General features: G+C 42.8%; 1 protein-coding gene across 7 annotated transcripts in view; it reads right to left on the bottom strand.

Annotated features, from left to right (window-relative positions):
- Positions 1–22,500, bottom strand: part of spop (speckle type BTB/POZ protein) — a 123,292-nt gene that overhangs the window by 69,228 nt on the left and 31,564 nt on the right. For 5 of the 7 annotated variants that reach the window (XM_017452449.3, XM_053675510.1, XM_017452441.3 and 2 more), the window contains one exon: positions 20,848–21,003. The exons of 1 other annotated variant lie outside the window; for it this stretch is intronic. The gene's annotated coding sequence lies outside the window, so the exon portion shown is untranslated. Of the gene's footprint in view, positions 1–20,847; positions 21,004–21,100; positions 21,254–22,500 lie in introns of those variants that run through there. One more of the 7 variants, XM_017452458.3, reaches the window with a different exon arrangement.

Genomic DNA, 22,500 nt, shown 5'->3' with positions numbered 1-22,500 from the left:
GTCCTTGGGAAAGACACTGAACCTCAAGTTGCTCCCGATGGCAAGTTAGCGCCTTGCATGGCAGCTCTGCTACCGTTGGTGTGTGAGTGTGTGTGTGAATGGGTGAATGAGAAGCAGTGTAAAGCGCAGCTAAGGTTAAAACACGCCGACCATTTCCACTTGATCTGGAGCGTGGCTGCGTTGATTTGTGCTCATTCACCCATGAGAACATTAGTCAGGTCAGGCTCTGATGATGTTTGAGGAGGCCTGGGGTGCGTGTGGTGTTCCAGTTCGTCCCAAAGGTCCTCAATGGGGTTGGGTTCAGGGCTCGAGTTCAATCTCATCATGTACCTTCCATGCTGGAACACGTTTTGGAACCTTCGTTCCACTGAAGGGAAACTTTAAAGCCGCGGCATACGAAGACATCCTATACAATTGTGTTCTTCCGACTTGGAGGCAACAGTCTGGGGAAGAACCACATATGGGTGTGATGATCACATGGCCACAAACATTTGGCCATATAGTGTAGACTGTAAAGTTTAGGAGAGGGAAAATGGAGTTAAAGAGTGGATGATGTCTGTTCATCAGAAGTGCGTGTGCACCATGGTGACCTTGGCTGAGAAAAACCGAGTCTTCCTTTTTCCGACGACTGAATTGTTTGTGATCGTTTCAGGTCTTTTGTCGTGTGGAGATTTTATCGCAACCTGGCAACCCTGGTTAAAGTTATGAACTCTTTGGGAAACACACCAGCTGTATTGAACACAGTTAAACAAACGTACGTGTTAAACCGCTCAACTGAACTGCTCGACTGTATGCTGGATGACCCTGCCTCATCAATATCTACGATTGCTTGCCACTGCTGTCTATCCCAGTCCACGAGAGTGAGAGTCCAGCCCGATTGACTATTTTCACTCCTTAAAAGCACCTATTAGATGCGGTAATTAAAGGAATTCTCAACTTCCGTCACAATATTTTTGATTGACACTGACAACCATTACCAACATGGTAGTTTGCTAGCCTGGCAGCTTTAATGAGATGTCAACCTTGTCTTGGCTGATTGATTACAAGCAGCTCAAGTAGACCAGCAGCTAATGACTGAATTATTAAGATGCCCCAGTCCTTATGGTAGACACTCCACATACACCAAAGCGTACATACACACATAAAGACAAAGAAAAGCTTTTCATCACTGATTTTGGTAAGGGGATGTTTACGATTTATGGAAGGAGTCTCCAGTGTCAATGCTTTGTAAGTAACTTCAAGAGAAGGACCAATGAAAGGCTGGTGACGGAACACCTGCTTATAGCTGCTATAACAACCAACGATATCAGGAAATGAACTTGTGTCGTTGACGTTCTGATAAGTATTACAGCGCAACTAAACAGTTCAAAAGTACCTCATTATTTAGTACTTCAAAAAACGGTGTTCATTGGCAAATTACTGTGGTATAAAATGGAAAAACATCGAGGTTGTAACATTAAGGCTACCCCCACGTTAACCCGGACAACTGCGTTTTCGTTTCGAAACACTCTCCATCGACACTGGCGTCTGCGAACTTGATCCACTCGGCAGAACGTTCTCGGAAAGCTCCGTCGTCGCTGCACGACATCGCCGTCTCAGTGTGGACGGAAGGCCAAAATCTACAGAAAAAAAAACACGCGCTTTCACGTTGATCCGGATGAAATGTAGACCTAGCCTAACTGTGCTGAGAGTCAGGCCACATCCCACCAGCAAACTGTTGATCAGAACACTCGGTCATGTTTTATTCCTTACTTAATGCTTCCATTTATATTATAGAATGGACACAATACCCAAAAGGTGCAAACGAGAGAGAGAAAGAGAGAGATGGTAAGAAAGATGGAGAGTTACACAGCTGTGCTATGCTCATTTCAGTGAGAGGAGGAAGCATTATTCATTTCACTTGCATCTGTCTATCCCTTCCAGACAGCTGCGGCATTCCACCGAGCCCCAACATCCCACTTTCTCCCAATTATCCGATGTAGGTCCGAGATAGATCGCACCCACAATCCACACTTGCATTCGATCACGATTGTAATGCATAATGTATAACACTCCGGCTGTCTGCGCTTTCGGGCGAAAGATATTATTCGGAAAAGGAAACTGCGGAGGTGAAGACGAATATCGTCCCAGATGTACCCAAGAAGCGATCCCACAGTGAGAGTGAGACCTTTCGCATAACTATGATGGAAAGGCAGAATCCCAACAACACTGCTGACAACATCAAATGTCCAAAGAAACTGACTGCATTGCTAAAAATGTCTTGCTTTATCATGTCGCTGCGCGGCGAGCGCCGACAGCGACTGCACCGCGGGGATTTAGTCGACTCTAAACACGCCGGCTTCGGAAAGGAACAGAAGGAAGGAGAAGAGGAAGAGAGAGAGAGAGAGAGAGAGAGAGAGAGGGATTTGATGTGTGGATGTGCAGTGTGGATTATGCAGTGTCAGAAACGTGTGAAGAGATTAGCATCTGCTGCGGCGCATTCTTCAGACTGGAGGCAGCGTCAGAGTCCTGCAAATTGGACACCTCATATCTGCTGCTCATCTTAAATATATGAACGATTTGGGTGTTTGTTTGTTTTTAATGCTTACAATTTGAATAATGAGAACGAGTCTTTATGTATCACATACACATTACAGTACAGTGAAATTCTTTTCTTCGCACACCGCAGTATGTCAGGAGGTCGGGGTCAGAGCGCGGGGTCAGCCATGATACAGCGCCCCTGGAGCAGCGAGGGTTAAGGGCTTTGCTCAGGTTCCGCAGGTTTTCCGCAGATTTGGGCGTCATCCAACCGCGCATTCGGCCAAAGCCTTCTTCCCACGCTTCGAACACGAGTACAGCTAAAAGGTCTCGTTTACCAACAAGCGTCACTCAGTACATTTACACGGACAGCGGTATTCTAATTATTGACCTTATTCTGAATAAGACAATATTGTGATTAAGGTGTTTACATGAGTCGCGTTTAGAATACTCCTCTCATGTTCCTGTTTTACATGTTATAGAACATAGAGCGATTAACTGCACACGTCATTACGTCACCGCGCCACGCCGTCCGACGTCCCTCCAGAATTTCACAGACATACAGTTGGTCTTCGTTATGGAACCGTATACAGTTTCGGGTGTTTATATTTTTAGCTTCAAGTGCGGGTAATTATTCGTCATGCCGTACGTGCAAATAGACGACTGCTTGAAGCCGTGGGCTGCGTCCCAAACCGCATACTTACCGTCTATATAGTAGCCGGAATGTATGTATTTCACCTACTATATAGTAGGTAAGTACGCGGTTTGGGACGCAGCCGTGCGCTCTCGTTTGCTGTAAAACGGTTGAGCGCTGCCGTGTGTGAACGTGTCCTGTCGCAAAATGCGGTGAAAACTCCCACACGACGTTAACAGTGTGATTAAGGTGTGTACGTGTCTGTAACGCACGTCGATAACGCGAATACTCCACACGTCTTAATTCGATTTGTGTTTACTTCGAGTGTGACCTTAATCGGATTAAGGTCAGCAGTAATCGCTGTTTACATGCTAGTTTCTTAATCAGAGTATCGTCTTAATCAGGTAAATATCGGATTATTGTCGTCCACGTAAACGTACCGACTGTGACGGTCCGCGCAATACAAATTTCACGCAATCCCAATTTCGCCAATTCAAGTCATTTTCTGCAAATAAATAAGTAAATAATTTTGAATTCAAAAATGAATTCTTCATTTTTGGCCGCAACAATCGCAAAAAACTGCGCGATCCTGTACGGGCTGTACTACTGACGTCTGGGTTATGAGAAGTTAGAAGCTAGTGAGCTTCCGGTAAAACAGCCTCATTAATGAGAAACAAGTTACTTCAACTGACGATCTTTAAATAATCGAGCCTCTCTCGCAGAAACGGACCGGTTCATCGACAGTGGGGCGCGATAACTGCAGTTCATCACTTACAATACTACACTGTAATCTACAATGCAGCGCCAGACTGCACGCATTAATATTAATACTGGACCCATTTTCATGCTCGCTAGTCTGCAATCACAATATTTACCTCATTTGTCATTTCAAAATTAATCACAGGTCATATTTCAGCGCGCTTCTGGATGTGTACGTGGAACGCCACTCACAGTTTCAGCACAGTAAAGAGCTGCTTGCCATCACACGCATGACTAATCGCTGCTTGGCTGAGGCAGCGTGTAAAATGAACCCAGGCGAGGGACGGGGAGACGGCGAGATCCCGAGGCGGCGATCCACTACGCTCGGGTTTGGCAGAACGATGCGTCTTTCACCGCGCGAACTAGGCACGGAGTTACATTTAGACCTGACGAATGGCCCCGCGCCCGATTTCACCTTGTGGGCGAGCTGGATTTGGCCTCGGTGGAGGAGAGTTTGGCACTGCACGGCGTGATTGCAAATCCATTAGAGAGAGAACATTCGTAAGGCGCGAAGCGTTTAAGCTAATCCAGATCTTAAAAGGCACAGCCTCGACGGGGATCCAGAAACAAATCGGCGAACGCGACGCCTGCGGACGGTTTCGATATCTTCAGCAATGAGGACCGAGATCTTTAGATCGTGTTCGGTCAGACTGAGGTTGTAAATCACGCACAGCTGGACGCTAATCATCTGACAACAGATTTCTGTGCGTTTCCTCTGGTGCACGAACAATACTGTAGTTACACAATAATCACATATGTGAATCATATTGTGTATTTGGCAGACGCACTTATCCAGAACCACTTACGTTTATCTCATTTATACATCTGAGCAGTTGAGGGTTAAGAGCCTTGCTCACGGGCCCAGCGGCGGCAGCTCGGCGGCGCTGCGATTTGACCTCACGACCTTCCGATCAATAGTCCAACATCTTAACCACTGTATTTAACGAATGGAGCAATTTAACAGATGGTATATTTTACACTGGAGAATAATGATCAGAATAATGCTCGGCATTTATATAGGACCGTGCGAACACTCAAGGTCACTCTGGCAGGAAGAACACTGAAAAACTCGTGAAATGGGAAATGTACCTGAAAATCCTGGGATGGTATTCCAAAGACTTGCCACCCCATTGAACTCCTGCGTTAATGCATATTATTGCCTCCGTTTTGCGACGCACTAGGGCTGGGCGATATACATCAATAGCGTGATAAATAATGACACGATACGCTTTTCGGAGATATCGGTGAGATGGTGATGTATTTTTTTTTTTTTTTTACGTTTGTAATCATTACAAAATAAATGATCCTAAATGGATGCTGTTGATTTGGCTTTTTATTTATTTTATTTTTTTTTAAACGTAATCTCCATCTTTGTAGGCATTAAAGAAAAGTATAGTCAAACACAGTTTAATGTTTTTTTGTTGTTGTTGTTGTTTATTTCGCTAATGTTTTGCAGACCGCTTGTGAGCCAAATTATATATCGTGATACGCATCGTGTATCGTACGAACGTCCTCTACGATATGTTCGTCGTATCGCCCAGCCCTACGACGCAGAGAGGGATCTCGACAGGATAACTTCTCATCGGTGTCGGGCGACTGCCGATTGGCTGGCAGGGAGGCGTCGGCTACATACACGGAAACGGTTTGATGGGGTGTTGTGACATTTCTTCTGCGATTTTCGGCAAATTCAGATGAATATCGGTTAATTCCATTTGAATGAAATTCCATTCGAGCTTAATACCCTGACGCATCAAGAACCGTCAGTCTCCGTCTCCTGCTTTCTGAAGGTGTAGTTCGTTAAAAACCGAAAAAATGGCCGGGGACTCAACGGAGGAAAAAACTCTCAGTAAACGCTCGGTTTAAACGTATTCCCTCTGTGAGATTATCACACCGGCGTCTTTAACAAAAACCTGGCCTCTGTGATAAAGCTCTCTGAACAGTGCGTATAAACGAACTCGGCGAGTCTTCCCCATGTGTTTCAGGTTTGCTTCACACATGGCGACGTGATAACATTACCGTATAATAGATGTATTCACGAAAAACTACAATCGCGATAGTGTGTTAATATGTGTGAGTGTGAGGCTTTACAAAGGCTGTAGTTCATTAAAATGCCCGGTTTAAATCCTCCACGTTACGTGCTCTTTTTTCCTAACACTTCTAATAATCACGCAGCGTAAACGATGTAAAGCTCAAATGAAATCATCGGTCAGTGACGGATAGAACTGTGGATTTAAAAACTAGCTCGATACAAACGGAGCACATCCTGCCGAATACAGACGAGGTCGAGCACAAACGCTGGCGGTGAGAATTCACCAGCGTCATGATTAATTCCACGAAGTTTCTTTTCCCCTCCAGCACTTTACAAAACAGAACCATGTCCGTGTCGTCTTTTATTTATTACTCCGACGGTGAAACACGGAACTCGCACGGTTTCTCAGCGCTTCTTCCGTGTGGAATTCGGTGAATTTTTGTGTGGTCCTAGAGGGCGACGCTTCGGGGGGCGAGTACTTCGTCCCGCGTGAGCGTCGGCACGTGACGTCCTGATGGGCGTGTCTCTGTGAGGTAAGACCGGGGCAAGGTCGGGTTTTGTTTTGAAAATGACAAGTAGAAGTGAGACGTAGGGGTGAGATGGTAACCAGTGGTAATCAAACGTTGGGGTCTGTTTAGGGTTTTATCGAAGAAGAGGGATTTATAGAAAAGTCTGAGGTTATGAAGGCGTGAACCAGGGATTCGGCATTTTTCGGTGGACCGCGTGTGTTTTTTTTTTTAGCCAGCTGAAAATGCCAGCGCTTGAGAACGTTTTTTCAGCTGAGACGTTCTGGTTGCTGTGATGGGGAATATCGGCGGGAGTAATGTGTTAAAAGTATCTGAAGTAAACAGAAAAGTAGCTGTTGATGGTTAGCAAACTACTCTATATGGACGTTTTTCGCTAATGAGTCTAGCTGACTGCAGCTTACCTGGTAGACCCATGAAGAACGAAATGTTCCTCCGAGCATCATTTTTCATTAATATTGTGGCAATCCGGGGATGTCACCTGGTACACACATGGATACTCTGACACCAGCGATATTAAACTTCTCCTCCATTGTTGTTCAGACGTTGTACAAGCAGGATGGGACAGTTGCTCAGTGTGCTATCTGTCCCACACCACACCTCCACTGTGATTGGACGGAAGGGTAAAAAGTGACCGTGACGAGTGCTACGCTTTACCCAAAGTTGAACATTTTTTAAACTCTCGGCGACCAGAAAAAAAAAAAAAAAAAAACAGCAAGCACATGACGCTATAGACGCTCTGGTGGACACACGGCATAAGTAAGGTTTGAAAGCCAGACGATGTTGTGGAGCTAATAAAAAGGCGATTTTCCTTTTCCCATTGACCTAAGCGGCCTAATACGCGGTTCAAATACGGTGCTGTCAAAAAAAAAAATAAACCTAGACTGTGAACATTTATTAGAATTAGGGAAGAGTTTTGGTGGCAACATGTAAGATCTCTGATCCGTCAGGGTTTCCTTTAAGAAAGCTGGAGTCTAGCTACGATTTTGGATCATGAATACGTTCACTTGGATGCGAGCCAGAGTTGCGTTGGAGATAGTACTGAGATCGATTATCTGTGTAACAGTGGATGCTAAGACTCCATTTGGCAATGATCTGGCCAAGGGGAAGCATATACGCTGTGAAAAGAAAAGGAACCAAGGACTAATCCTTGAGGGACACCTTGTGTGAATAAGAACGATGACGAACAAGTGAACAGATTACAATGTTAAACAACGTGAAAAAGTTAACTACTTGGATCCTTCGGATATTTCCCTGTGTATACCGTTGAGATCAGACCAACATTTAGCCTTTTATTAGGCATGACGATGAGGAGAAGTGTTTGATCAAGTCTGCAAAAGTTTTCAGTCTTCGACAGTGCTGGATTTTTTTTTTTTTTCCAGGTTCGGGAACATAAACTTTTACCCTTGTCTCGTAAACCAGACTCGAGTAGATGGTTGGACATGTTGCATCAGTAAGTTCACCCGTAAACAGTGTACTTTCATATAGCGAAGCAATTAGACCAACCACATTTACATTTATGGCATTTGGAAGACGCCCTTATCCAGAGCGCCTACACAGAGCCTGTCGGCATACGCGAGATCTCTCGTTTATATGTTGACCGCTTCATAGAAAACTTTTAAAAGACAGGATCCTCAATGCAATCTTGCTCCAAAAAGCTCCTTGTGTTAGCTCGAATATTTTCACACAGAAGTGCTGTGAGCCACTCCCATGGCCTCCCTGAAGATACTCAACCTTGTGGGCAGAAAAGTGTGCAAAACATAGCAGATGCTCCATGGCCTGCGAGTCGACCGGGACTTCTTTTACCTCGAGAGTTTTGGGACAGTCAGAGTACATCGTCCAAGAAGTGTACAAAGCACGGAGTCTCTCATTTCTAGGTTCGTGATCAAGCATTTTGGCTAGTCAGAGCGAGTCTACGCATACCAAATGTAGTGGTTGGGTTTTTTTGATAGGCTGATAGTCAGGGCTCTACAAAGTATTAAGAATCAAGTGAAAGTTGCTACTTTTGGAATTCAAGTATAAGAAGTTAACCTTTTAATGAATGAAATTAAGTTGGTTATGTTTTCATGTGAACATACATTTTATTACTTATCTTAAAACAACAACAACAAAAAAAACTGTTTGCAATAATTACCATCAGCTAAAATTTCCCGTGTAGCCAATTATGTTAGCTTGTAGACAATCCTGGCATTAGCAAAGAAAACTGTTTAATTAAGTAAGTTGGTTAAATTTAAATTCTTTCGGTTGAAACAGCACATATAGTTTCCTGGTGTTTCCGTGAACACAGTGCCTTAGAGACGCTGTGGAAATTCTCTTACTACTTAGGCTGAAATATCACACTGTTTTAGTCCACGGTGCTTCCGTGGGTGCAGGTTAGCACGTGATTCGACAAAGCATCCGATACCGTCTGATATCTGATTGAACATTATAACCAACACTGTCCGATATCGCCTGGCGATTATTCAATTATAAGCTGGAACTATGGGTGGAAATGGTCAGTCTGAAATCACACCAAATCAGTGCATGTAGGGGGGAAAAAGAATGGTATCAGACAAAGAACCTGTTAATGTTAGCAAATTAGCTAAATTGACCTCAACGTATTTTTTCAAACTAGATGGAGGAGTTCGTGCCTTCTAAAGGAGCCGAAAGCGACGCCTCGTTTTATAACAGTATTTGCATATTCCCACATATTGAAACATTTTACAGAGGAAGTGCCAGGGGCTCACATCCTCAAGTTCAACACCGCAGTCCAGTGGCTTATTCAGCTTCAGATGCGCACGGATAGCTAGAGCTGTAACATCGTCGTGTTCGAAAAACCTTTTTTTTTTAAAACATTTATCAAGTTAATTGGACGCTAAACTGAAATGACCGGATGCTAATAATATACAGTGTACAGTCACTGACTTGAGAGAAGAGACCTTTGAGATGTGAAAAAGTACTTTGAGGGTTTAAATAAAACTATAAAGAGGTTGTTTTTTTTTTTTAAATCATGGAAATGTAATTAACCAAGTGTATGAGTACTAAATTTCAATAATATAATAATAACAATAAACTATTTTATAAAGCGCCTTTAAAGCAGCTTCTCAAAGCGCTGTACATAAAATCAAAGACCAGAGAAAAATAAAACAAATAAAAGTGAATAAGAAGAAAAACAACAACATTAATAATTAAAAAAAAAATAATAATTAGAAAACAATCTAAAAAGACATCAGCAGTCGAATGCAAGTTTTAAAAAGTGCGTCTTGAGAAGAGCTTTAAAAACGCCAAACGTCTGGGCTTCCTTGAGTTCAGGAGGAAGGGAGTTCCAAAGTGAGGGAGCGTAGACAGAAAAAGCCCCGTCAGCCATAGATTTTAGGTGTGTTTGTGGAACAGTTAACAGATTACACTGTGAGGAGCGCAGTCTGCGATTTGGGGTGTAAGGGATTAATAAGCCAGATAAGTATTGCGGAGCCAATCCATGTAATGCCCTTGTACGTCAACATCATGATCTTGAAACCGACACGGAACCTGACCGGGAGCCAGTGTAAGGACTTCAAAACAGGAGTAATACGGTCACATTTCCTTGTTCCCGTCAGGATCCGGGCGGCAGAGTTCTGAACATATTGCAGTTTGTCAATTGCGGTTTTAGAAACTCCGGCTAAAACGGCACTACGGTAATCCAGCCGTGTGACAACAAATGAATTAATCAGAGAAGTTTAACACTGGGCGTAGTCTGGCTATATTTCTGAGGTGAAAAAAGGATGCCTTCACAGTGCCCTAGAGAAAAAAGAAAAAAAAAAATCAAAAGTGAGGCTGGGGTCAAAAATTACACCAAGGTTCCTCATGTTACTGTGGGTCTCTAGAACAGAGCCATCGACGAACAGAGGCAGTGGAGCCGCTTTGCGGATTTGATGACGGGAGCCTACAAGCATAACCTCGGTTTTCCCGCTACACAGCTACAGAAAGTTATTGTTCATCCGTATTTTTATCTCAGAAATACAGTCAGAAAGATAACAAGCAGCAATGTTTTCACCAGATTTAGAGTGAATGTAGATTTGGGTATCGTCGGCATAAAAGTGATAATGGAGGCCAAGCGATCGTAGCAGATGCCCAAGTGGAGATAGATAAATATTGAAGAGTACAGGGCCTAGAACTGAACCCTGACGAACACCAGTGAGCGACAATATTTCAGTAATACTATAATAGTATAAATACACCAAAATAATAGTTAGGTATAGTAATGAAATACAATGACTCGAGTATTTTCCAGCCCTGCTGAGCGTGTTTGCTAATCTTTCACTGAAATAGCATTCCATTTTGCCAGTGAAAACAATAATACCTGCACTGAGGGCAGGAGTGGAGCTTCTCAGTGAAGGGCAAACTGATAGAGTTGTAGCAGGAGCACAATTGCCTGTACAGGGTAATTTATCACAACTGTGTTGCAATGGCCAAAGCCTTTAACCAGATGGTTGGGACCTCTGTTTGTTTCGCTGCTGCCGTCTCTGAGTAACGGGAACGAAAATTAATTTGGGTTCAGCAACAAGTTGGAAGTTGGGTAATGGTTGTTTAGTGAGCTCCACACCTCTCAAAAATGAAAACTGTGTGTGTGTGTGTGTGTGTATGAGAGAGAGAGAGGGGTTTTTAAATAACATAAGTTATGATTTTACAAATCCTATAGCATGTCCAAGGCAGAAGTCGAAATGCAGCTGCCGTGCAGTTTTCGCTCTATCGAAGGGTTTAAAAGGGTCGTGCTAGGAGATTATCCAATATGAATTTATACCAGATTTATCATTTGTAGTAACTGATATTAAAAGTAAACCTATTTCGGATATCACTTTTCATGTAGCGTGTTATATACGTAGCTGTTTGTGAATGTAAAAATGTCTGCGAAGTTTCACAAATCAAAGCGTATGACAAACGGAGTTATTGACTCCCAAAAGAAGGAAGCGATTCCGAACAGCTGAAAGAGTCGTCAGTAATTCCAGACTTACTTCCTGTACAAACCTACGTAGGTTTGTAACAAAACAAAACAAAACAAAAAAAAAAAAAACAACCCCGCCTCTGGTCATCATCGGCTGCTCGCTGACAGCAGTAGACCAATCACAACAGACTGGGAAATCTGACCAATCAGAGCAGAGTATGCTCTCTGAAAGGAGGCGTTTAGAATGAATCCTTCAGAACGGATCATTGAACGAGTCTCTTGTGATACGGGGGGGCGGACACGCTGCAATTTAAATTCTGAGCATGTTAAAGCGTTTTTTGACCTCGGATGCATGCAGATCTATTGTATGAGAGCTTTAAAATAAAATTAGGCGCGTTTCAAAACCATAATAGGTGCACTTTAACTGCATGACAGTGTACCGACAGAGTCTCTCCCACTCACCGAGTCCTGATATGTTTATATTTAAGTGCAGAATGTTTGAGCTGTTCTTTATATTTTAATCCCAGGGTGAGAACACTCTACATGTCCTCATACCTCCTAAATCAGTTGAAATGTCAAAACACAAACACACACACACACACACAGAGACAGCCTCTCTCTCCATATTTAGTCTAAGGACTGAATAAACAGAACGGCACGAGCCTGTTTTTCTAACAAGAGAGAGAGAAATGGAGACAAATGACATTTAATATTGCAACTTGCATGCAACAGGTTTAAAGCGAATGACGTACACACCCACTCGCACAACTCTCCCACTCGGTAAAGGACCTCCGAGTAAGTGTGCCAAGAAGCCAAAGTTTCAAGCACTGAGTCATTTGGAGTCAACTCTGCGCAAAATAATCTCAACTAAAAACCTGACACTTTAAAGCAGAACATCTGACTCATGAATAAACTTAAAATGAATAAATCTATATAGCACTGAGTCAGATTAACACAATCTGTTAATGCTATTAAGGACAACGTTCTAAATTACCTGCTGTGCGACTGAATAAATCACATGGGGTTTTGGGCACAGACAGAAAATGAGGGTGAGAAAAAGCTCTACTTCTGCTTTATGTGAGGAAACGTGAGCTAAATTAGATTTCTGTAGCTTAATGAAACGGTTACATTTCTTCCTTCCTCTGAACCGCAGTCGCACTGAGGGTCAGCCAAAACCACGGTTTCGTTACATCACAAGCCATCATCCTGCTATCCTGATGTACTGAAAATGAAAGTTTCCCCACTCAAATGTTTCAGCTACCATGGTACACCTATTTTATATATATATATATATATATATATATATATATATATATATATATATATATATATATATATATATATATATATATATGAGATGTATTATACTTCATTTATACTACTTGCTGGGAGGAGACCAATTAAACCAGTCCCATTATGAGACAGAATATCCCATGATGATACTCCCTAGAGGAGGGGTTCACAAACTTCTCGGTCAGGGATTGAAGCTACAGTGGGCACAGTGGACGTTTTCTAATCTTCACTTGTTGGAATATTCTGCTCCTGTAGCCCATCTGCCGCAAGGTTCAACTTGCTTTTCTGCTCACCACGGATGTAAAGAGTGGTTTTTTGAGCTACGGTAGATTTCCAGTCAGCTTGAACCAGTCTGACCATTCTCCTCAGAAAAGAACCATCATTTACTGGATGTTTCTTTTGTTTTTCGCACTGTTCTGTGTAAAAACTATAGACTGTTGTGTGTGAAAATTCTGAAATACTCAAACCATCCTGACTGGCACAAACAAACATGGGTGCATCTCAATCAGCTTCTTAGTTCGGTAGTCAGGGAACTGATCAGGGAGTTGGCCATTTTTAAGGGCTGTCTCAATCGTAAAATCAATCAAGTGCACTAGAATGTTCATTCCATTAAAAAAATCCCACAATGCACCGCAAAAACCAGGGAGCATCGATGCTCACTATGTTCCTTCACTGGAAATTTACATTTATGGCATTTGGCAGACGTCCTTATCCAGAGCGACTTACAGAAGTGTGTTTAAGTCTCCATCAAGAAATACATCCAGATACTGTTTCACTAGGTCAGAGAGTTTTCCAGGGAAATCATAAAATCCTGACATGGTGATGAATCACCTGGGATGAACAACAGTTCTGTTTAACTGGGGTTAAGCTTCAGCTGATGAGCTGCCATCCATGATGAAATGTCTGCAGACATGAGGGTAGTGGTTGTTTAGCGGTTAAGGCGCTGGGTTACTGATCAGAAGGTCAGGGGTTCAAGCCCCAGCACTGCTAAGCTGCCTCTGTCGGGCCCTTAACCCTCTCTGCTCCAGGGGCGCTGTATCATGACGCTGTGCTCTAACCCCAGCTTCCTGACATGCGAAGAAAAGAATTTCACTGTGCTATAATATGTGATCAATAAAGACTCATTATCATTATCTGAGTGGAAACAAGTTGAGTGTCATCTGCATATCCGTGTTAGGATATGTCTTCCCCAAGAGATCGAGTATAGAGGGAGAAGAGAAGAGGACCAAGTACTGCCTCCACGTCACCTGGTATGAGCGACCTTCCAAGTAGGAAGCAAACCCCTGCCATGTTGCACCAAGACTCATGAGGGTGGACAAGAGAGTCGGTTGACGGTGTCAACTGCTGCTGAAAGGTCAAGGTGAGGACTGATCTAGCAGCATGTAGTTGTCAGTGATGGCCAAAATGGCAGTCTCTATGGAATGTGATCTTGGAGGTTGTTCTCTGAGAGATAGAGAGACAGTTGATTGTAGACAGTGTGTTCAAGGATTTTAGAAAGAAGCGATACCGGTCGGTAGTTGCAGATGTCAAAGGGATCCAAAGTGGGTTTCTTCAGGATGGGATGTAATGTAATTACAAATGCATCTTCAATGTAATTGGTACATGACCAGATGATATGGAGCCATTGATGACAGTCGTGATGAAGGGGATGAGGTCTTGTGAGCTGGTCTGGAGCATTGTGGAAGGGATTGGCTCCAAGGGGCAGGTGGTAGGATTGCAGGACAAGATGACCTGCAGGATCTCTGCTGTTGCTAGATTAGAAAATGTGCCAGTGACGAAGAAGAGGAATCCTCAGTGGGTAGTGTAGGAGTTGGGGTAGAAGTGAAGGTCTGGCAGATCTTTTCAATCTTCCCAACATAAAAGATGACAGTCTTCAGCAGTTGGGGAGGATAGTGCAGGAGGAGACAGTGGGTTGAGTAGTGAAGAAAAAAAATGTTGTGGAGCTTGCGAGAGTCTTGTGCAGAAGTTTGCAGTTTTTCCTTGTAGAAGGCAGTCTTAGCAGAAGTCCCTTCAGATGAGACTTTGGACAGGAGAGCACGGTAAGAGGCAAGATCTGTCTCGAGCTGTAATTTTTTTCCCCCCACTTCTCTGCTGTTCTTAGTTCTCTCCAATTGCTGTGTAACACATCTGACAGCCAAGGAACAGGGTAAGAAATCTTTCTGGGTATAGAGGATAGAGGGCAGAGGAGGTCCATGGATGAGGAAATTGAGGAAAGGAAACTAACTCCAAATGGTAGGGAGGAAAAGGAGTCGAGGTCTGGAAGGGATGATAGGGTGCAGGAAGCTTTGGAGGAAGGAGCGATAGAATGGACGTTTCGACAGGTAGGATAGAAGTATTGATAGCTGGTTTTAGGTAGGAAAGGGAGGGTGATTGTGAAGGATACCAAGTGATGATCGGAGGTGTGGAGTGGGGTAGCATTGATGCCTGTAGCTGGAGAGGGGTGGCAATGTTAGTGAAGATAGGGCTGAGAGGGAACTGCTAACCCTTAACTGAACAAGAAGAAATAAACGCTACTAAACTTGATACTTTATCTAAATTTACGTTTCTAACTAGTGTACTCTTCATTAGTGCCTGTAACAGGTAACCTTCAATACATTTTACTAAGCCCTGCCCACAATTCACACCTTAAGGGAGAAATTACTCTTGATTGACCCACCTGAGAGAACTAATTAGCATACGCTTACAAACACTTCCAAGCAAAACACTACAGAATCAACAATACAGCAAATTCTAGTGGCAAAAATCTAGATCCCAATTGGGTCAAGTAGATAGTACACAAAAGTCAGAATCCTACCTTACCAGTAGAGAATAAATCCAAGTTAGAACAACCTAAAGCACGCTGAATGCTTTCTGAAGATAAAAAATGACGTGTTTTCTAAAGCCTCTCAGCTTGAATAAAACGGGGGAACTCTCAGCCAACCTCCGGCTACAAATGTAAGCAGCTTGTTATCGTCGTTGTAGCTCTCAAATGATTAATTACGTTACCAATTTTTCACTTTATTTGATGTTCTATATACGGTCTGTTCGAGTCGAACAACTTGTAAGTGTGCAAGGATTTTGTAAAAATCCACTAGCATGACGTACCATGACAGAAATGCTTGTGTTTAAGCTAGCACATTTATATGGACATATAAAATGTCAATATTTGTACGTTTTTGACGTTTCACAGCGCAAGTACGTAGTCATCTCGCTGGAAATTGAGTTATCAATGTCCCAACATGTAATGAATCAGGGTCCTTACCAGTTCCCCAACTCAGGTACATGATATACTGATTCACGACCTAGAGAGCTGATTGAGACGCACCCCATGACACTGAAGGTCCCTATATTGGTGTTTGATATGAACATTAACTGAAGCTCTTGACCTGCATGTGCATGACTTTATGCATTGCGCTCTTCCCACACGATTGGCTGACTGGATAACTGCATGAATGAGCAGGGCTAAAGGTGAGCGGCCAGTGAATGCATCTACACACAAAAAGTTCCGGGTTTAAGAGTTTAATGTAATAAATTCCAAGAAATTCCATTTCTTTGAAAGGAACCTACCTGTCCAATGTTGCATCTTGGTTCTTGCGCTTCCAGGAGGTAATAAGTACTTTCACAGAATTTGAGTGATGACTGGCTTCGTTTACGCCACAATCCCCAACACCCTGCACCGTTCCCAGGGTGTCATTATGTACGAGTGTGAGACACGTTTTTGCTGCATTTCTCCAACTAAACTTGATTCACAGTGACATTTTTTTCCACTTTGACATCTCACACAAACCGCTTCTCAGACAACCAAACTAATTAGGACTGATGCTAACGAAAAGACCAGTTTGCAGGAAGATTCTCACAATCCAGCTGGACATGGTACACATTTTACTTAAAAAAAAAAAAAAAAAAATTATTATTTCCAAAGCATGTCACCAACCTGTGTAATCACAAATCGCTATTAGAAATGTCCACATTCTCATCTATGTTATGAAATGAAGAGTTTGTGCTCTGTAGTTAAAGAAACAGGCTTAAAAACCCTAACAGTGGTGCTAATCCCCCTCCCACCACCCACCCCCCCATCAAGCTAAAGCTAAATTACAAAAAACTACAAACGGAAGAAAGAAAGTCTGAGTGAGCGAATGTGTGCGAAGCCGAGTGGAATGAGCAGAGGTGTTGATCAAAGACATGAACACATTCCTAGTGGCAGGATAATTAGCCATTTCGGACCAGGAGTCAGCCACCCCCTCTTTTCACTTCAAAACGATGCCGCGTTAGATTCCTCGTGTGTGTGTGCGTGTGCCGTAAATGGCTTTACAAAGCACACCTAGTTCACAGCCTCCCATGGTGCATTTCCTACTGCGCCAAAAAGAGTTAGAGACGAACAACACGAGTGAATCCTACAGAAACGTGATTACAGTAAAAGGGACAAGTGACACAAGGACAACTAGGTTTGATGCAAACTAGTTCTAGAAACGATAGATCTCAATCCAGAACATGAGGGTCCGTGGAGAAATCATCGATCCGAATGGTTGCGAGTTTAAATCCCTGCATTGCCAAGCTATTAAGCAAGGCCCTTAACCCAGAACCACTCAAACGGATCCTGTTTCTATTATTTAGATGTAGATTTAGAGCACTGACGAGTCAGCCGGAGGTGACGGTGGCGAGGAAAAACTCCCTGAGACGACATGATGAAGAAACCTTGAAAGGAACCCGACTCAAAAGGGAGCTCATCCTCTTCTGGGTGCCAGATTGTGAGATTCTACAACTGTATATTGTATATAAAGGCAAACAACTTGTGATAAAAAGCTGCTCAGTGTGTGTATATTGTGAGTAAGAGTCCTGGGATGAGCACAGGACAGTGTTTATGAGAACTAGACAACAACATACTCTTCCTTTTCATGACGTGTTAGTATGTCCCAGTACTTGAATACTCTTTTGCTACATGCTCGAAAGTATGTTCTTCACAAAAGGAGTAAATACTTTTAGTGCATAGTGAATTGGGATGCGGAAAATGTCAATGCTACACCGGTGCAACTTTGGGACTGGGACATTCACTGCTATCGGACATGACCCTTTAACTGTGGCTCCATGCAATCAAGCCACACAAGCTCCGCTTCTCTTTATATTCTGCCTATAGAAGACCGAAGTCAAACAACCTCCTCGTCACCAGAATTAAACCAATCTTTTAGAGACGCGCCAACGTATCGGCCGATAGAGGCGATTTTTCATGCAGTTTCTCGGTTTAAAAGCATCCGATGATCAGGGCCGATTATATCCCGTCGATCAAAAGAGGGCGGGAAAACACATGGATTTCGTGCTGTGTGTAAAGACGATGTCTTTTGTGCGGAATGACGACAAAACTGCAGTCTGTAAGCTCTGTAATCTCTGCGCTGAGAACATTTTACACCGGAAATGAGCAGCAGTGAAGCAGGAGTTTCGGCGTCGAGTCTAATTTTTTCCCCCCACGCCGCTCGCGCTGAATTAAAGAGGTACAGTAGACCGTTGAAAGATTTAAATGAAGATGAGTTGACAAAAAAGGTATATACTGCATAGAAAAATATATTGGTAGAGTAGTACGTTTCAAATCCAGTCAATGTTAATATATTGAAAGGTTGATATTGTATATTAGCAGTTTGATGTTCAGTGATGAAGTGGAAATGCTTTTGTTTGTGGAGAGTGAATGTGAGACTAACAGGAGGTTGTTTTTTTTTTTTTTAGAATTCAATGTTAATATGAATTAATAACATTCAATAAGTCAAGAAATGTTACTTTAATCTTCAGAATTGAGTTGATGTGTTCATGTTAATTAGAGTCATGTGTTTTGTGTTCATGAGACCAGTTACTGTGAAACAACTTGTTGAAATGGAGAGAATAAAGTTTTTATTTGCATTTCCTTCGGAAATGTGGAATTAATTTCTAAGAAGGTATAAAAGGCAGAACCATTGGTGTCGGTATCGGCCGATATCACTCGGAGTAATCAGTTCTCGGGATCGTCTGAAAAGTTGAGTATCGGTGCACCTCTACAATCAATGTATAATCTCTATTACCGTTAATAATAAACCTAATCTAGACAGAACGCTTGATGAGTTAGTTAAGCGATCAGTCCGTACAGGATTTTGTCGCGGTCAAAAATGCTCGATTTTGCTGTGGTTTTGGTCAAAATCTCCGATGCAACCTGCAGAGTTCTTTTGTGCTTTTTGTTTTTCACGGAAAACTACTCCGATTGGCGAAATCGCAGAAATTATTCTGATTGTCTTTCGCAGTGATGCTTGTTTTGTAAATGAGACCTTTTAACTGTGCTCGTGTTCGACGCACTTGAATCGAAGAGGGCTTTGGCTGAATGCGCGTCGTGATGTCACATGACACGTCTTAGCCCGAAACTGCGGTAATAAAAAAATAAATAAAATAATAATAATAATAATAATAATAATAATAATAATAATAATAATAAGTTTGCTTGATTTTGCATTCATTTCAGTACAAAAGGTGCCATGACTTTCTCGAGTAACTAAAGCTCACCCTAAGAATGCTTTCCTCAGCACAACACAAACACGAGCTAGTCTGTTAGCTGGAATATCTTCGCTAGGCTTGTCGGAATAGCCAGTGTTCGACACGTGCTGTAAAAAGCAGGAGAAACAGAAGCTGTATTAAAAGTCATTTGAACGAGGTGTTGTGTAAAATATACACCGCGGCCTATCGACTACAGCAACGTTCACGACACACCGCCGAGACACAAACCGAGGAGACCCCAGCGACTTGTCACCGTCGAATGTAATTGGGCACAAAAAATGAGCAAGTGTACGAGCTAATTCTGCAAGTCAGCTACTTTATGCACGAAGTTTGTAGAGTTTAATAAGGAAGGGTCTGGTTTAGAGAACCGTGCGAAAAATTTAAGCCTCGTCTTACAGTGCTACGTACTATTCCCGTTTCATATAATACTGTGTGAACCTTTAACTGGGAAAATGATTCCTAATGTACATTCGGGCCTCTCCTGTCTCTCTCTCCCTCTCTTCATCCTTCGCTCTTTGGCAGTCCAGTCCGAACATCTATCATTCTATAATTAGCATAAAAGTATTAGTCACCAGTTTTATCAGGAGAATCAGAGCAGCCTACACTCTCCCCTAGGCCTGTGACGGTAACAAAATCATCTGATGGGGGTGGACTGACGCAAACTTCGTGGCAATATTTTATTTCTTTTACTTTACTTTGTATTTCCACAGTGTTTACACACACAGCAATAATAATAATAATGATTAGAACAACAATAAAAGCTAAGACAGGTGGCTATAAAAAATAAAAAGCACTCTCAATGGTACAGATAGCATGGTAAAAATATGCATTTTTTTAAAACGTGTCATTTAAAAACAAATTAACAGAATAATCATTAAGATTACATAAGCCATGGCGCTTATACTTTAACTTAACTGGAGAGCAAAAGTGTAGATGCTGGTGTGTGAGAGGAAACTTGTCTCAGTGCTCGCAGAACTGAACTGCTCTCTCTCTCTCTCTCGCTCGCTCTCTCTCTCTCGCTCGCTCTCTTCACTGCTCCCTGCTTCCGGTGTGTACGGCACCTTGTCCTCACTTTTAACCACCACGCTCCCTCACACTGCTCTGGACACTCAGGTAGGCACAAAAGATGACAAAAATTTGCACGGCTGCTTTTAGTTTTTAATTAATATTCACAAAACCCAGGCTACTTTAAGACCATGGGACTCATGGCCCGCTGCGATCGACTAAATTACGTAACTCGGAATTTCCGACCTCCAAATAGGAAGGGGGAAAAGAAGAGAAGAAGAAAAAGAAAAAAAAAACTCCCCCTCAACCCAGAATTCCTACTCGGAAAGTCTGGAAGGTCTCCTCAAGCCTGAGCTCAGAAAGTGATGGAAGTCGAATGGACTTCAACTAAGTAGCACTTCCTTACTTTTAAACGAGTCGTGTTGTATAGACAAACAATTATAAAGAATTTGCTTTAGCTCGATCAACATACAGACGTATTCGCGTTCTCGATCGATCCCTTGACTAAACAGTTTGCTCGTCACTCGTCAGATCACTCCCTGTTCTTCATTCTGGAAATTTACCCGTTCTGCTCTCCTCGCATTTCCCATCACTGGGAAATCTCCTCGTCCCGTCGGTCTTCTTTCACTTCCTGAAAAATCTTTACCCCCCCCCAAATACCCGCCATCTCTCTGCACTCGCTCTCGCTCAAGCTTCTTACCTATTTCAGATCAAACGCCATTAAACATCTGCAGAGCAAGGTGTATCCATTGCCGAGCCAGGTGAGCGTGTCTCTCTCTCCCCATAGGCCGAGGCTGTGTGTTTATCTGTCCCCGTGTCTCAGTAGTGTGCTTGTTCTGGTTTTCCTCTCAGGAACCTGTAAGCGGAACAGAGACGAAAAGGAGAATTCCCGTTAGACTCGTTTCGAGGTAAACACCGGGAGATGTACGACTTGAGCATTGTTCAAAACTCACATGAAGCCGTGGATTTTTCGGGGCTGTTTTTACGAGGGGCGCGCTTTCTTGTTTCCCTGCTAGTTTACCGAAAAGTCGAGCGTGCAAGAGCTGCAAGACCTCCCGGTTTATCTCAGAAAGGCATGCATAATTGAGCAATCTCACTCAGAAGGTGCAGAATGTGGAAAATGGCCCAGCTGGCCTGGTGAGCACATAAAACAGCTGTTCTGGTGTGATGTTGCTGAAACGACTGCAGCCGAGCGTCCGCTTCGTACACATCGTTTCGTCCTGCCACGTCCACACTTCACAGCTCGCGCGTTCGTGACCGTTAAACTCGACCTAGGGCTAAAGTCATCCAGATAACCGTGCTCAAGAACGCAAAGGGAATCGTGTGCGGGTTTCGTTTCACGTTAGTCAGTAAACATCAATCAGCTTTATCATTACATTAATGGTATTTGGCAGACGCCCTTATCCAGAGTGACTGACATTTAGTTGAGGGTTAAGGGCCTTGCTCACGGGCCCAGCAATGGCAGATTGGCGGTGCTGGGGTTTGACCTCATGACCTTCTGAGCATTCAACCAACACCTTAACCACTGAGCTACCACTGCCCTTTTCCAGCAAGTACATTTCATTCATGTCCGATTTGACCACTCCTGGCTTCTTCTAGACTATCATTAAGTCGCTCATTAACAATAAACAATTGTATTATTATTCCTAATCATGCCAACATCATGATATCTTCTTATTACGATTTATAAATAAACGATGGCAGAAACTTGCTGAAATGAATGGAAAAATCAAGCAAACTCCTCACTATTCGGAGGAGCTTTCAATTGTCCTGAACGACCGCGGATGTGGTGTCCAGACCGGTCATGTGACGTGATCAGCCGAGACCCTTTTCGATTCACGTGTGTCGAACGCGGGTACAGCTAAAAGGGCTCGCTTTCCGACAGACATCACTGCGGAAGACGGCGCAAAACTTTTCCGTCCGGTTGCAACCTCGCCGATTCGAGTGGTTTTCCACAGGAAAAAAATAAATAAAATAAACAAATAAATAAATAGAATCGCTGCGAGTTGCATCGCAAATTTTGAAGAAAGCTGCAGCAAAATCTCATTTTAGGCCACAATGATCACAAAGATAACCTCTTGTGTGGACTGAATAATTAAATGATCAAATGGTAACCTTCAAAAAAGGTAAATAGTTAGATACGTGTGAAAATTCTTCCCCCCTCCCCCCTCCCTTTTTTTTTTTTAACTAAATATTAGTATATTTTAGATTCAGATCAATTTCTATCTAAATGTATTCGATAAATGTGTTCGATAAATTTGTTCGATATTTTTTTTTTTATACAAAAAACAACCATTTATCAATATGCTCGTGGAAAATAAAAAAGGTTATTATTAATAATAAGAAATAGTTA

The sequence above is a fragment of the Ictalurus punctatus genome, chromosome 2, assembly GCF_001660625.3.
Source record: "Ictalurus punctatus breed USDA103 chromosome 2, Coco_2.0, whole genome shotgun sequence".
Classification (NCBI taxonomy): domain Eukaryota; kingdom Metazoa; phylum Chordata; class Actinopteri; order Siluriformes; family Ictaluridae; genus Ictalurus; species Ictalurus punctatus.
Note: the sequence above shows the minus strand (reverse complement) of the source record. Positions and strands in the feature narration are given on the sequence as shown.